The sequence below is a fragment of the Lactuca sativa genome, chromosome 5, assembly GCF_002870075.4.
Source record: "Lactuca sativa cultivar Salinas chromosome 5, Lsat_Salinas_v11, whole genome shotgun sequence".
NCBI classification, from domain to species: domain Eukaryota; kingdom Viridiplantae; phylum Streptophyta; class Magnoliopsida; order Asterales; family Asteraceae; genus Lactuca; species Lactuca sativa.
Genome location: NC_056627.2, coordinates 296,568,942 through 296,573,803, shown reverse-complemented (window position 1 = coordinate 296,573,803; position 4,862 = coordinate 296,568,942).

Below are 4,862 nucleotides of genomic sequence, written 5' to 3'. Positions count from 1 at the left end.
TCCAATCTTGGTGACAGGTGAAGCTTTCCTATTCCCCATGATTAAATTTATCTTCCCATGCTCCACATTCTCACTTCTTCTTATTCCATGCAAATCAAAACATATGTGAATACCACAACCTGTATCAAGGACCCAAAAATTAGAATATGGTGAGTTATTAGACAATATAGCGTATATACCTGCATGGTTGGGTTTTACTTTCCCATCCTTAACATCTTGCAGGTACTTTGGGCAGTTTTGCTTCCAGTGCGACTTTTCATGGCAATAGAAGCATTCAGCTTCTTTAGGGTTGGCAGAAGGAGTGACAGAACCTCTCTTGGTTCCAATTCAAGAGGAGCCATCAATGGACTTTCCCTTGGTACCCTTCGAAGGGCTCTTCCTCTTCTTACCATTACCTTTCCCGATTGCCAAGACAGGGGCCGCGGTAGGAGTAGGAGTGGTAACAACCGATTTACTTTTAAGACCACTTTATGTGGTCTTCAAAAGTCCTTGAATTTTGCTGAGTGTAACTTCCTCCTTGTTCATGTGGTATGTCATTCGTAATTGATCATAACATGAAGGTAAGGAGTGCAAAATGATGTCAATTACCAACTCATCGGGAAAGTTCACATTCAGTTTCTGCAAACGGTCCACATACCTTTGGATTTTTTGCATGTGACCCGTGACGGATTCACCATCCTTCATCTAGGTTGTTATCATAGAGGAGATGATTTCATACCACTCTTGACGAGCATTCTGATGGTAGCGGTCCATCAAGTCTTGGTGCATCTCAAAAGGGTAGTAGTCCTCATAGGACTTTTGGAGCTCGACTGTCATTGTGGCCAACATGATACATGCCACTTTGGTAGCATCTCTCTCATGTGCCTAGTATTTAGTGATCTCCTCAGGAGTAACAGACGACTCATCAAGTTCCTTAAGCTCCTTGTCGAGGACATATTCCTTGTCCTCATACCGAGTGACCATCCTAATGTTCCTGATCCAACCCATAAAGTTGGATCCATCGAAGATGACTCTCTCAAAGGTTCATGAGAGAGAAGGAGCCGGTAGGGTTTGAGCCAGAAGCAACATTATTGGAAGACATATGAAAAAAGAAGAAAGACAAGTTTAGATTAGATATAAAGATAGTCCTTAATAAGACACCCAAATGTAATATTAAGGCTAGGACACAACACAATATTTTATAACCTAGAAGAGGGATGCCGTAATCCAAGCTATAAAATATTTGAAGGTAGGTGAATGACTATTCACCAATTTGCACCATGAAAACTGAAATAAATTATTAGGTTTTAATTGGTTTTGAAACTCTTAGATTCTTTGAGATTCATTGACTTTTCAATAGCATGTTTCAATCTCGAGTGTGCCCTTCAAGTTTTGTGACTAGGATGCCAAGGATCACAAAATAAGGTATGAAGTAACCATGCTAATTACTTGGTACTCTTAATGTTTATCACTCAACCGATGTGTCGGTTAACCACACGCGCTCCACCGATCTATGATAAACCTTAAGCCACACTTTGCCTACCTTGTTAAGTCCAGGTTAGTGTGTTGGTTAACCACACACGCTCCACTAATGATTTAAGCAAAGTGCAAAGTGTAATTTCCTGGGTTAGCACCTTATTCATATTTTCCTAAAGTAACTAATATTGGGAATTTATAAAAACATTTAGTTACTTTATAACCTTCATACTTTTAATGAGGATTAAATTCATTGTCCTACCTGTTCGGCTAATGACCCTCCACCCGTTAAGGAAGCGATGGGTGAGAGTGGACACCCATTAAGCTACCATTTTATAGGCAAAAAATTATATCCCCTTATAGACCGACTTCGTGAATGAGACCTACTAACGGTAAAACGACTTGTTCTTATATATATATATATATATATATATATATATATATATATATATATATATATATATATATATATTATTAACTTATAATATTATAAAGTATAAGGGTTGAATTTCAACTTTTAAAAGTCTAGGGGTTGGACCTAAAGTTTTTAAAGTGACTTTACATGTTCCAAAACTTGAGGGCAAGTTTTGTAACTTTCAAAACTTTTCATCTTTCATAACTTATGAGTTAATGGTTTATTAAAATGAGAGACTTTTCATTTTATGTAACCTATGTGTTTCTTTAATGGACTTTAAAAGAGTGACTTTCGGTAATCCATAACTTGAGGACAAATTATGGATTCCATTAAAACACATCAAGATCAAGAATTAAACTACCAAGCAATTTGAAAATAATTCCTATGATCTTCTAAACTTATAAGTTCATGAACATTCATATCAACAATTTCAAGAATTGTAACAACGAAAATTTTCAAAACAATATTTTCATTTCTTAAAACATGTTTCCATCCAAAATAAGTCATAAAGATCCAATGTATCATATCATAATACAAATCATATAAATCCCAAGATCATAAATCCTCCATCAGTGTGTACAGATCACGCCGACGCCTTCCTACGGTCCTCGCTAGTACCTGGAACACATAACACAACAACTGTAAGCATAATTGCTTAGTGAGTTCCCCAAAATACAACTTACGCACGTACGCCTTTCCAGGCCCTGACCTACCGGTCCATATGTCTCAGGGGACTTCCGTCCCGACTAGGTAAACCTTCCGGTCCTACCTACGTCAACCTTACGGTTCACATCGCAACGCCTTCCGGCCCATAACATATACGTCTTCCAGCCCATAACATAAAGCCTTCCGGCCCATATTAAGCATATCATACATGGCACATATAAACGATTAACTTATCACATACAATGCATATAACTCATAACATATCCGACCTTCCGGTCACACAATAAAACCCTTCCGGGTACAGTATAGTGAGAATACTCACCTCGTGGAAAGTCTAGAATCTCACGTGCTCGCTATCTCCGAATCCCCAAACGAAGACTCAACGTCGCCTAATCATAACGAATATCATTTTAATTAATATAGACTTCCACCACTAGACTTTACCCCTATTAACATTCCTCATAGGGGTAAAAGACCATTTTACCTCTCTTGACTCAAAGTCCACATGTTGACCAAAACCCTAAAAGTCAACAAAAGTCAACATCTCCAGTACGCGGGGCGTACAGACTGATGTACGCAGGGCGTACATCGCCAACTCAATAACCGGGGTCTCCACCCAGTACGTTGCGCGTACTGGGAGTTACGCCTAGCGTAATAGTCAGATCTAGACACACTTCATTTCTGGTCTTAATCGGTTAAGACACTACTACAACTTCTAGATCCGGCCTTATTTAAGCATCCTTACTCATAAAGTCGGAACCTTTAAGCCTTGGCATGGCTGTAAAGGTCCTTACACTCCTTAACACTTTTCCATATCAACTCAAGGATCTAGATCTCATGCATGGCTAATCATTCACGTCCAAGATTACATTTTTATGGATCTACAACACAAAAGGACCAGAAATATGATGGATCTAAGCTAATGGAGACCACTTGCTCATAAAGTCTCCACCTTTGGGACAAAACCCTAGAACATGGTCCATAAAGCATACCACAAGATCTACAAGTCAAGATCCGAACTTTTTACCTTAAAAGGAAGCTCCAACCTTTGCTAAGCCCGGATCTACACTTGAACACCAGCTTCTAGCCTTCACAATGGACTCTTCTTCTCCTTTGCTACCTTGAAATGGCACCACCAAGCTTAGAACACTCACAAAAGGACTAGGAACGAAGGAGCACACTTTTAGGGTTTCTTTATGAGGGATGGTGGCTAAGGAGCCAAGCCATCTTTTTCCTTTTATAGCCAACAACACGAATTAGGGTTTTGGGTTTGGACCGATTACGCCCTGCGTAACCTTGGGTACGCCCAGCGTACCTGAGGGACAACGCGTCCAAACGAGGCGCGCGAGTACGCGCAGTGTACTCCTTGTACGCCCAGTGTACTCGACCAACACAAAGGCCCTAAAGTAACAACAATTAAAGATGAAGGGCTAAATAAAAGGGTAACTGGATTTCGGGCTGTTACAATTCTCCCCCACTAGAACCAGACTTCGTATTCGAAGTCTTAAACTGAAAACAAATCCGGATACTGCTCCCGCATCTCAGACTCGGATTCCCATGTCAGCTCGGACCCCTTCCGATGCTGCCACTGCACTTGCACCAAGGGTACTTCCTTATTCCTCAGAACCTTAACCTTTCGATCCCTAATTGCCGCTGGTCTCTCAATATAGTTCAGGCTCGCATCCACCTGAATATCCTCTAATGGAACCACAGTCGACTCGTCGGCAATACACTTTCTCAACTGCGACACATGAAAGGTGTCGTGAATCTGACCCAACGCCGAATGTAGATCCAAACGGTAGGCTACCATGCCTACTCTCGCAATTACCCTAAAAGGTCCAATATATCGAGGTCCCAATTTTCCCCTCTTCCTGAATCGAATCACTCCTTTCCAAGGAGAGACCTTTAAGAGTACAAGGTCACCAACCTGAAACTCGAGCTCGCACCGACGCCTGTCCGCATAACTCTCCTGGCGACTCTGAGCGGTCAACAATCTCTGCCTGACCTGTTGTATCTGCTTTGTCGTCTGAAGCACAATCTCCGTACTACCCATTACCCGATGCCCCACCTCCCCCCAACAGATTGGGGTCCGACACCTCCTCCCATACAACAGCTCAAAAGGTGGCATACCAATGCTCGAATGATGGCTGTTGTTGTACGAAAACTCTGCTAAGGGTAAATAGGTGTCCCAACTCCCTCCAAAATCCAAAACGCACGCTCGGAGCATATCCTCGAGCGTCTGAATCGTCCGCTCGCTCTGTCCGTCCGTCTGCGGGTGGTATGCGGTACTGAAATGCAGCCTCGTACCTAACTCCTCATGAAACTT